The sequence below is a fragment of the Pinus tabuliformis genome, chromosome 9 (genome assembly GCF_031772625.1).
Source record: "Pinus tabuliformis cultivar Carrire ecotype Pingquan chromosome 9, CPIR1, whole genome shotgun sequence".
NCBI lineage: Eukaryota > Viridiplantae > Streptophyta > Pinopsida > Pinales > Pinaceae > Pinus > Pinus tabuliformis.
This window is the reverse complement of record NC_142307.1, coordinates 1,830,967,682-1,830,980,587: the sequence shown is the minus strand read 5'-3', so window position 1 is coordinate 1,830,980,587 and position 12,906 is coordinate 1,830,967,682.

Genomic DNA, 12,906 nt, shown 5'->3' with positions numbered 1-12,906 from the left:
TGGCTTTTCTAGGGTTTGTTATGTATGCATGCCCTTTTTAAGAGAAAATAGTTTTTTTTTCATTTTGACCATGTTGATAAAAGATGGCGACTATGCTGAATCCACTATTATCTTTACAGATGTAATGCAAGTAACATCCAAGTAGCTTCTCGGAACATCTATTAGTTGTTATTATCAATGTTTATGGTTTCAAAGAACAAATTAATAGAATTTGTACTTAGTTTAGACACATTCAACACTTATAATTAACTTTGGTTGGATTGGTTTCGCTGCCTTGTTTCTTTGTATGATATTGGAGTAGAAAATATTTTGGTGGTAGCGCAATACTAAATGGAAAAGAATTTATTTAATTTTCTAATTTTTTAAAAATAAATTTAGTATTTATTTTATTATAAAAATTAGAAAATTAAGGAATGTTTTAAAATAGTTTATAGATTATTTTATCATAAAATTTGATAATTAATTTTTATTGTATAATAAATTATGAAAAAAATTATAAATTGTTTTATAAATAGTTTAAAGATTTATAGCACTATTTCTCTTCGCGAACAGTGTATGAAAATCGCCATTATTAATAATTAATACTATATCTGTTTAAGAATTAAAAATATATATATTTTTGTAAATTTATATTAATATTAATAATTTAATTATTAATTAAAAGGAAAATAGATTATTTTTATATTTGTTTAAGAAAGAATATATATATATATTTATATATATATATATATATATATATATATATATATATATTAATTTTAGTAAATTTATATTAATATTAATAATTTAATTATTAATTATAAGGAAAATAGATTATTCTTAAATTAATAGATAGATATTTATATTTATTGAGTTGAGAGGTTCATTTTACAGTCCAATATGATGTGTAAGCATGTTCGTCCATCATCAAAGTTAAAATTTTGTTTATGTCACTTAAAATAAAAAATTAAAAAAAAATCTAAAAAAAAACTATATAAAATATTTAAATAATGTCTACTCATAAAAAAATTTGCAAGTGAAGAAATTGGATCCCTCTGGACTCATGTTAAATCTGTATTTAAAATAGAACTATGTTGGTTATTATATTAGTTAATTGAAAATATTTTGGATGAGTGAGTAGAATGGTGGTTATCTTCTCCATTCATAATCAAATTCTTATTAATAATATAATAAACTATAATTTTTTGATAATTATTGTTGTAATGATTTCATGATACTAATATATTTTCTTTAAAAAAAACTGCATATTTAACTAATTTATATATAAGATTTATGTACAAAATAGTTATATTTTTTTTTACAAATAAATTGATTAATTTAAAATATATATATATATATATATATGAACAAGTTTCATATAAAATTTTAAATTTTTTTGAAAATATAATATTGATAAGTCATAATATTTGACCCATAATATTATAACAAAACTTATTTACAAATTAAAAATCTAAATAATAAAATAATGATAATAAACTTATTCAATAATCCTCCTCGCTAACCACACGTCTTCTTTTATTTCTCCCTTTTTACTAGACGAAGAAAACACCTCCTAATCGAAACCTCTAATAGTTTTTGGCTTGATTTCCACTTAACTCCAGCTCTCTAGTTTACGTTCCCTTTTTGTGCTCTCTAGATATAATTCCTTGTGGACCCCAAGCTTTCAAAACCTCTTTGTATAACCCAACCTTCGATCATATATCCTCATAGTTCCTTGTGGTCCTTTCATTGCTACGGATCCCAACATAACAGGTTGGAAGGTTCGGAATCGATTTGGTCTTTCTGCCAACTCTATCCCATCGAGCCTGACCATGGTTGGCCCTGACTTAACCAAAACTAATAGGTTGGCCGCCAATTAAAGTCGGAGATTGGGTTCTTTGAAAGTACAGTTATCAAATTCGAATTCCAATATTAATTGGATACTAATTCGAAGTCGATTAGATAATTTTAGTGTATAAAATTTAATATGGGAAAATTTGAGTGTATAAAATTTAATTTGGGAAAATTTGAGAGTATAGATTTGATAAAGATTAATATATTGTTATTTTATATGGAAATTTTAAAAATTTTAAATGAATTTTTTTTAATTATATCTTTTATATTTATTTTCAATATTAATTATTTTTGTTTATTTAAGATGATCCAAAAAAGAAATTAATAATATAAATAATAAAAATTTAAGCTGAAGTGTAATGTAAAATATAAGATATTAGATATTAGTAGGTTTCAAGTAATCTTCACACAATACAAAGTTTATATGTCACTCACTATCTCTTTAAGATCGAAATTTATTCAATAATAAATAGGTCAAAATTAATCTTTGTAATAGATGACAAAAAATGAACCCCTTGAATTCATGGGTGCAATTCTAATAATGGATACCATCTAGCTCATTGATAACCATCAGCTAAAAAAATTATGAAAATGAAAAAAATATATTTAAAATTTTTTACAAATTTTTAAATATAAAATTAAAACTGTATGTAATTTTTTAATACTTAAGTTTCAATATTATAATCAAAAATTTAAGAGAAAAAATTAACTATAACTTTTTAAATATAAAAATAACCTTCCTCTAGCATAATTCCCCAGTGCGATCGATGCGTCATTCTACCCTGGCTACTTGCTCATTGATCAAAAGTAAATTTATAAGTTGTTTGGAGCATTGTGTACTTTGTTGAGCCTCGTTGATGAGAATAGAAAAGGGAAGGTTCGAAGAACGACCAGATAAATAATAGGAAACAAAGAACTCTGCATGTCTGCACTTCTTCTTGAGAGTTATGCGGTTCTCTTTGTAAATATGTTAGAAAACTTGCACATATAAATCTAGCTAGTAAAGGTTGAACACACAGCTTTGCAGAGAAAAAACACTAAAAGAAAATCGAAAGAACAAAAGAATGATTCATTAGAAAATATGTTACAATGCTCATGATATAGCGTTACTGGGTGAAGATCCCGAGGTAATGGACCATAGTGGTGATCAATGAGAAGACTCAACACCTGCAACAAGTTTCGGAGAGAACTAGCGAGTTGCGGAGTAAAAGAAGGAGCAAATCAGGGAGTAAATCATGCAGAAGAACTAACCAGTTGTGGAGTTAAAGAAGGAGCAAATCAGGGAGTAAATCATGCAGAAGAACTAAGCAGTTGCGGAGTTAAAGAAGGAGCAAATCAAGGAGTAAATCATGTAGAGGGAATCTTGCATGTAGTCCCATGCTCTAACTAAGAGTCTGCATGTAGGTGTGTAGTACTTCCAACGCCCCCCCTGAACACCACTATGGGAAAAAATAGAAAATGGGCCTTGGAAACTAAGGCCAAAGGTCACCCAAAATAAAGTGCAACTTGTACTAAAATTGAGGAAAGAGGGAAAACCTCGTGGGAAAACCCCCCCTCAAAATGCAATGTAATCAAAAGAAAAAGGAAGAAAAGACAATTTCTAAGCAACTGTGTCCTTCACTCCAAGACGACCGGGCAGAGAGCAAAACTTCTGCTTAGTGAATGTCTTGGTGAAGATGTCTACAGTCTGTTATGCTGAAGGACAGAACTGCAAATCAATGACCTGATCATGTACTAAGTCTCTAATGTAGTGCATATGGATCTCTATGTGCTTCGTCCATTGCTACTGTACTAGATCCCTGCAAAATTTGAGAGTGCTCTGGTTGTCACACCAGATGACAATGGGCTGGTGGAACTGGACGCCCAACTCAATGAGGAAGTGCTGTAGCCACAAAGCCTAAATGGTGATGTTGACTACTCCTCTGTACTCGGCCTCAGCTGAAGAGAGAGCAATAGCAGCCTGCTTCTTGCTCGACCAATAGATAGGGCCAAATCCCAGACTGAGTGAATATCCGGAGGTGGACTTGCGATCAATATTGTCACCTGCCCAATCAGAATTAGTGAAGCCAAGGAGATTCAATGCAATGCCTGTTGCATAGTGAATCCCAAAGGTGATGGTGCCCTGCACATATCGGAGGATGCGCTTGGCAGCATTCCAGTGTAGCTCATGGGGCTCCTGCATGTATCTAGAAACTGCCCCTACTACATATGAGAGATCTGGTATAGAGTGGGTGAGGTACAATAAGCTCCCCACTAGCTGTCGGTAGAGAGTGCGGTCAACTAATGGAGTGTAACCTCCATCCTCAAGGCAGACCCCAGACAGAAAAAGAGTCAGTGTTGGCTTGCAGTCAGTCATGTGAAATCTCTCGAGGAGATCCCGTGCATACTTAGCATGAGAGAGTTTGATGCCTATGGCATCCTGGCTGATATCAATACCAAGAAAAAAGTGTAATGGACCCATGTCCGTCATCAAGAACCTATCATGCAAGGCCCTCTTGACTGCATCAATGGCTGAAACCGAGTTGTCGGTGATCAAGAGACCATCCACATACAAAACTAAGATAAGAAGAGAATAATGTGTCCTGAGCATGTAAACATTCAGATCAGACTCTCATCTTTCAAAGTTTTGTGATAAGAGAAAAGAATCCATCTTCGCATACCAAGCTCTCGAGGCCTGCTTAAGGCCGTAGAGATATTTCTTCAGTCTGCAGACCAAAGATGAATCCTGAATGAAACCATGTGGCTACTCCATGTAAATCTCCTCTGATAGGTCTCCATGAAGAAAGGCATTCTTCACATCCATTTGATGTACTTCCCATCCTTAGGCAGCTGCAATGACAAGTGTAAGGCATATGGAATCCATCTTTGCTACAGGAGCAAAGGTAGCATCATAATCAATTCCATGCACTTGTTGGAAGCTTTTGGCTACTTGTTGCTTTCCGTCTGGTGATTTGCCCATCTGCAGCACTCTTGGTCCATTAGACCCATTTGCATCAGACAAGTTTCCTTCCTAAAGGAAGGGGGACTAGATCCCAGGTCTGGTTCTTGAGGAGGGAGTTATACTCCTCCTCCATGGCGGACTCCCAATATGGATGCCCAGTAGCCTCAGCATAAGACTGTGGATCAGAAGACTGAACCAAATGACAATGCCAGGATGGCGATGGTTCAGTGGCAGTGAGGATAGAAGGAGGCTCAATAAACTCTGAGCTAGTCCACTGCAGATCAGAATTATCCCCCACAAGACCATTTCTAGCAGCTGGGTGGTCTTGTGCATATATCTCACGTAAGCTCCTTGTTCTTTGATTTATGACAGGGGATTTTGATTCATTTCTGGAAGCCCGATCTAGGCTTGGATGTGGATCATCATGTGCATGCACTGAATTTGTATCTGAAGACTCTGTCTCTGCATCTACATGGTCTACCACTGCATCTGCATGCTCTATATCTGCATTTGAGTGTACTGAGTCATCATCTTGGATATGAGGTAGATAAAAGGTGTCTGCATGTGGCAATTGAGGTGCATGCAAGAGACTTTCCTCAAATTTGACACTTTGCTCAATGATGAGCTTGTCCGTAGAGGAAATCAGGAGTCGGTATCCCTTCACACCATCAAGGTATTCAACAAACATGCACTCAATGCCCTGTGGATCAAGAGCTTTCCTCTTTCCAGAGGGGATCCTGGCCCATGCTTGGGAGCCAAAAACACGGAAGTGGGTGACCTTTGGTTTAGTGCTACTCCAAGCCTCAAAGGGGGTTTGATCCTTTCTAGAACTATGAGGAGATCTGTTCTGGATGTAGTTAGCACAATTAAGTGCTTCAACCCATAGCTTATGAGGTAGTGACTTAGCATGCAACATGCAGGAAGCCATCTCTTTGAGAGATCGGTTCTTTCTCTCAGCAACTCCATTCTGCTACGGAGTGTATGGAACTATGTATTGCAACTATATGTCGGACTTAAGGAAAATGTTCTAAAGTGTTGTGTTAACATATCCCCCCCTATTGTCTGTACAGAGGGCTTTGATCTTTCTCTCTGACTGTGTCTCAACTAGTGCTTTGAAATCTTCAAAATGCACAAAAACTTCAGATTTGGCCATAAGAAGATACACCCAAGTATACCGTGAGAAATCATCAATAAATGTAAGCACATACCTTGCTTTGTTGATGGAAGGATGAGGAAAATTCCCCATGATATCACTATGGATCAAATATAGAGGATAGGATGCTCTATGAGACTTGTTGGTGTCAAAATTTTCTCTAGGATGTTTGCCAAGGACACACCCTTCACAAACTCCTTTGGAGAAACTGATATTTTCCAAGCCTTCCACCATCTCATTCTTGCTTAGCTGTTGCATATACCTGTAATTTTAAGTGACCAAACCTCTCATGCCAAAGCCTACTACTATCATCAGAATGTATAAGCAATAAGGAGGTTTTAGATTCAATAAATTCATAAAATGTATACAGTCTGGCTCCATTGTTTACCTCACCGGTTGCAATTTTGGAGCTGCTATGTAGGTCATATATGTTCATTGCATCTGGAGTGAATTCCACTCTCTTTCCGATGCCAGAATGATTGATTTGATAAACTGAAAGTAGGTTTACCGAAAGTTTTGGAACATGAAGCACATCTTCAAAGCTTCCCTGTAAAAGTTTGACTCTACCTTTTCCGGTGACCTCAATAAGTGAGTCATCTCCCATGAGGATAGGAGGTCCTTTGCATGCATCCAAAGAGGAATAGACTTCCTTTTTAGCAACCATATGATGTGATGCACCAGAATCTATAACCTATGCATCAGGGGAAGAATTAATTGCAACTAAAGAATGAAAATTGTTACCTTTCATGTGTGGCGGATCCTCAGTTTTCTTCTTGGCGCCCTAAGGGATGTGGTCCCCAAGGTTGTGCTTCCGAAGGATTTCTGCCATTTGGTCAATTTGTTTCTTCATGAAAGAGGATTCTGGATGGAATCCTCTTCGACAGTAGGTGCATCTGTTTCCTTTCTTCCCTTTCTCATTTCTCGATTCAGAGGAGTCATTGAAGGGCTTGGTGTACCCTTCCTTCTTTGGATGGAAATCCACTTTTCCCTTGTATTTTTGCTGCTGATTTTTCTGATTTGAACCAGATCTATGATTTTTATTGTGGATGCCATCGTGCACGGCTAGTGCATGCACTTATGGAGGTTTGATTTTCCCCATGCCAATGAGTTTATCTTGCTCAAAAGTAAGGGATTCCATGAACTCTTTGAGAGAAGGCATAGTGTAGGATTTACTTGTTGTGATCCTTACTGAATGAAATGTAGACACAAAGATGGAGTATTCCGGTCCGAGCTTTGACATAATAGAGAGAACTTGGCAACTCTCCTCCTTGGATTTGTCACTTCCACAACCGTTAAGTTGCAGCAATAGATCATTATATTTGGTGAAGAAGTCTTGAATTCTGTCATAGTTCCATGGATCCAATGACAGCAGCTCCACTTCGAGAAAATGTCCTTTCATCTCATCTTGTTTCCCGTAGAGTTCTTCAACCTTTTTCAAAATCTCATTGGGAGTATTGCAGGCAAATAGATGAAATTACAACTCTGGAGAGATGCACATGCATATGGATCCATGGGCCTCATCCATACGGTTGAGGTACTTGGATTTCTCTATGGCTGAAGTGGGTTCCACTTCTGCAGCCATGGTAATCCTATACAACCCTTTTTGATGAAGGTATCGAGCCATTTGGTCCTTCCATTCATGATAGTTGTACGGTGTTACGATCGATGCTTTGGGAAACTCCATTTTTCTGTCGATCTTCAATCTCCAAGCTGTAATACGTGAAAAATAAAGTACTGGTGCACCTTTTATCTAGAAACCTGTGGGGTCTGATACCATGTAAATGTGTTAGAAAACCTACATAAATGAGTCTAACTAGTAAAGGTTGAACACATAGCTTTGCAGAGAAAAAACACTAAAAGAAAATCGAAAGAACAAAAGAATGATTCATCAGAAAATAGGTTACAATGCTCATGATATAGAATTATTGGGTGAAGATCCCAAGGTAATGCACCATAGTGGTGATCAATGAGAAGACTCAACACCTACAACAAGTTCCGGAGAGAACTAGCTAGTTGCAAAGTGAAAGAAGGAGCAAATCAGGGAGTAAATCATACAAAAGAACTAACCAGTTGCAAAGTTAAAGAAAGAGAAAATTAGGGAGTAAATCATGCAGAATAACTAACCAGTTGCGGAGTTAAAGAAGGAGAAAATCAGAGAGTAAATCATGTAGAAGGAATCTTGCATGTAGTCCCATGCTCTAACTAAGAGTCTGCATGTTGGTCGACTGGTTAACAGGGTTATGTCGAGGTCAGGGTCATGATGTATTTTCTTTGTCAACACAATTGCCACAAGTCTTGATTCCTTCAAGTGTTGTAGGCAAGTTGATGCCCTTAAATATGCTTAGCGTTTTTATAGGTTTTCAATCCATGCCCCTCACTCAGGTCTATTCATCTCTACACTTCTGCTTGAGAGTTATGCGGTTCTCTTACTCGTCCAAACTGTGTCCACAAACATACATGCAACACTTAAGTAGACCAGGGTTGAGACTCTCTCCTCAGTCCATGCATAAAACAAATACTGCAAAGGCATGTCACTCCTCATCAACATTTTCCCCTCCTCAATCAATATCCTTTACTAAGCTTATTGCGAACATTCGAACCTAAGATTCCACTAGTCGTTGGACCTGCAAAATTGCCACAAGACACAATAATATTAGGCCAATGCGAACACAATCACTCTTCAAACTAGACTAAACTATATGTAGGAATCTTATAATACAGACTCACTGAATAATAAATAATTACATCGATCCTCAAAAGGCATTCAACCTTCTCTACGAGCCTCTTGTATGCCTATAGCCTCAGAGTAAACCAGGTGTCGAAACTCTTACATGGGTTTCCTATCCAATTCTCAAACGGATAAACGGATAAAATTCAAATCTAGAGAGAAAGATTACGTAGAGAGATGATATAAAGATTCACAAAAGATAAAAATTGTACTTATTCCTTAACAAACAAATGTGCGCAGAACCTTGCAGACCTTTTATCCAAAATCTTACTTTCAAAGATATGTGCGCAGAACCTTGCAAACCTTTTATCTAAAATCTTACTTTCGAATATACTTGGGAGCTTCTTCCTCTCCGAATTCATTAAATCTCTAATTCTGGGAGACCTTAATTTTCACTATTGAACACATACTTACATATACATATGGAAAATATCTCAACATAAATAGTAAAAATGGGACATATATCCATTCGCCTAAAAACTGCTAGATTTCTATCCCTACATTTGTTACATTAATAGAGGCTCACTTGGTTAGTCATTAAAGCAACCTAACACCTTAGCATAATTACAATGAGACATATCACTAATTTCCAACCTACAATTCCTAATTTGTACAGTTTACTTATGAGGAAATTCCTTTCCCTATAAAGAATTTTGTGACCCATCTTGGTCTAGATAGAGTATGCGGTTGATGCTCCTGCATCAAACTCCCCAAGTAGAAAATTTTTGACCTCCTAGTTAAATTCCAATAATATGAGAAACCCTCTAGGGTACCTAACTTTATGTTGTAGTTTCCCGCTTCATTTGCATTGTTGGCTTCAGGTAGTTCTTAGTTCCCTTGGATGCCATTCCTTACTTTGTAGCTTCCCATATGCTTGATCATGCTACTGCTCCAATCCTGAATTTACTTTGCTAGTATCCAAAGTTTCCTTTTGTTGTGCTCCACTCACCTTGCTGAGATAATCTTGTACAATCAACTTGCTATTGGTTTTCATTTTCCATGTTGTTGCAGTATTCCATAGTCAAGCATGCATTGTAACTAATTTCCATTTCCTCATCACTGTAGTGTCTATAGGATCTCAACCTCCACCTCATCAATATGACTTCCATTCTTCCACATACTAATAAAATAAAATAAAAATACAGTATTTCAAATTTCTCGCAACCTTCTATTACCATTTTCTTCCCTATACTCCTTGTTTGCAATTGAAATTTGTTTCCTCAAACACACTATTCTCATCATTCTCTTCCTCTCCTTCTTCTCTTGACAACATCAGTTATTTCTCCGCTCCTACAACTATGCCTCCAACAATTTGCTTATCATCATCATACAAATTTTATGCGTCAACCATTTCATGTCCTCTCAACTCTTTGGCTACATTCTTTGTGCATTCTTCTCCCATTATCCGATCTTTTTTCCAATCCTTTAGAAACTTCAACTCTTGTTCATACAATGCCAACGTAATAATTGTAAACATTTTTCCATATTCTTTACAGGTGTCTTCACATTCCAGCTCTTCATTTTCACTCCTCTTCGTAACATCCTTCCAATGTTGTTCTTCATCAATTATGTGGCTATAAGCCAACCTCATAAATCCTTCCATATTTTCTTGCTTTTATTTTTTGAAGCCATCTCTACACCTTCATTTATTGGACCTCATGTACATGTTTTTCATTTACAAAATTCACACATAAATTTTCAACATGAGGCTTCCTTGCCTCTTTTCTTGTCAGCAATCCTTCGCTTGGTGCATAGGCCTTCTTCATCCCTTTCATTTTAACAGAGCATCACTTATGTCATTCTTCTTTCCCATAGATGCTAAGTACCATGGCCACTCTTGGAAATTACTTGCCGGTCATTCCTCCTTGTATGTCTTTAGGGAAGAACTTTATTTCTCCTTGTTGTTTCCTCTAAGAAGTTGCCTCATCCTGCCTTCATGACTATCAACCATTTGTTATATTAATTTTGCCTCCCTAAAACGACTTAGTATTCTCGTTCTCCTTGTGGACTATTTTTCCATTCTCCTTCCTTGCAAGAATTGCATTCACATAAAATTCACCAATCTTAAAAACAAAAGACCTTGTATCTTCACCTAGTGATTTTCCCATCAATTCCTCTATCAAACATTCCTAATGATTTCTCATGAGACTTTTACTTAGTGTCTCATTACCATCATAAGATTCTAGTTCCTTTTGTTGTTTTGGACTTTCCATACAGTCCATGAGACTTTTAGACAATCTCTCTTCATCCTCTTCTTTAAGAATATCTCCTCCATCCACATTATTCATGACAACTTTAGATGGTTTCCCTTCTTCATCATGTTTATGACCTGTACATGAAAACAATTGATTAGCTTTAAAAATATTAGGAACTTGAGCTTCTACTGGTGCTCCTTGAATCATTTGTTGTTTTGGACTTCTTCCATAGTCCATGATGCTTTCCACCAATCTCCTTTCCTTATCTCAAAGCACTGATCTTCCTTCTGCTTCTTCTTTGGGCTTAGCTTTTAATATTTTCTTCTTCCATCCAGGCTTATATCAAAGGCCTCATCCTTTGCTTCACTAGCCCTTTATCTTTGGGGATTTCCTCTTAAAACTCTTATGTTTAACAAATAACTTGAACCTCCTGCTCGCGTTCTGTCTCTGGCCTTTTTCCCTCTTCTGTAGAAGCTGCATTAGAACATTAAGTTGTGCCTTCAACTCAATCATCTCCTATTGAATGTCTTCATCACTTAGCGTCATCATGTCATTTCCCTTGGCATCCTTCTCCCCTCTACTGTGTACTTTACTCGGCCCTTCATCATAATGGTCACCTTCTTCCTTCTCTACTTGTCCTACTCCATGTTCATCATGAGTTGCAACGTAGCCCTGTAACAAGCCTCACCATACTTGTTAACTGAACACCTCACCTTCACCTAGATATTGGTGTCCCTCTTGGTTCCCTCCTCTGAAACCTCTCGAGTTGTCATTGCTCCTCTCTGGTTTTTGCACCTTCTGCTCACCTCCTGAAAACTTCACTTATTCTCTCCTCTTGAGGATCTCTTGTCCTCTTAACTTTTGTACTACAACTGGGTTCTCCTTTCTTTGTTCCAATCTTCTTGTTGCATGCTCCTTTCTACCACAATCCTTAAGAACACTACTCATTCTCTCCTCAAAGATTATCACAATCCTATAATGTTGCTACCATTTTTTTATCAAATGATATTTTAAAGACCATATTTACCTCCTTTAATGATAGATTCCTCTTATCTTGCTGGATGTACTCTGCTCCCAAATCTGCTCTGAGAACTCATTTTCATGTTTCCTGAGTTTCTCTATTTCCTTCGAGTGCAATTTCCTTAGTCTTCTATACCATGGGTCTCTTCACCATCCCTGCTCACTCCTTCAATCTTACTTTTGTAGGATAAAGATATGATCAGTTAGATACCATAAAATTCATTACTTCTTGGGTCTTGCTCCAAATCTCCACAAGATTTTTTTTTTTTTCTGTCTTCAAAAATTATCATTCACCAGCTGCAATCTCCCTTTCAATGCTCAAAAAAAAGTTGCAATCTCCATTTCAATGCAAAAAAAGCTTCACTTTTGATTCCACCTGATAGTACGCCCTTTAATGGCCGGTTGAATCTACCCAAGACCTTCGTTCTTTTAACTTCACCAACTAAGATCCCTTTCCCGGTCCTCTTCAACCACCATGCATCTTATTCTATTTTTCCCTCTCTACTAGGCGACAATCTACATCCCCTTCTTGCCCTGCTTTATAAAAAGCAACCTCAATATATATATGTATATATAATGCCTTATCGATCATGTGCTTTTAAAACCTCTTCATATAACCCAACCTTTGATCATATATGTGCATAGTTCCTTGTGGGATTTTCGACATTGCAGGTCCAAATAGAGTAGGTCAAAAGGTTCAAAATCGATTTGAGCTTTCTGCCTTTGATGCACGTCTATCACATCGAGCCTCACTATGGCAGGATCTGAATTAATCAAAATTGATAGGTCGACCTCGACTTAATGTCAGAGGTCGGACCTCCTCTAAAGCTCGATGAATCACTAATACATCGAGACCGACTCCTTTGTTGGCTGATTGGTTAATAGGTATCTACCGAGGTCGGGCTCACGATATATTTTCTTTGTCAACTTAATTGTCGCAAGTATAATTCCTTTGAGTGCCATAAGCAAATCGATGGCCTTGAATAAGCTTGAAATTTTTACAGGTTCTCAATCCACGTTTCTCACTTGGTTCTAT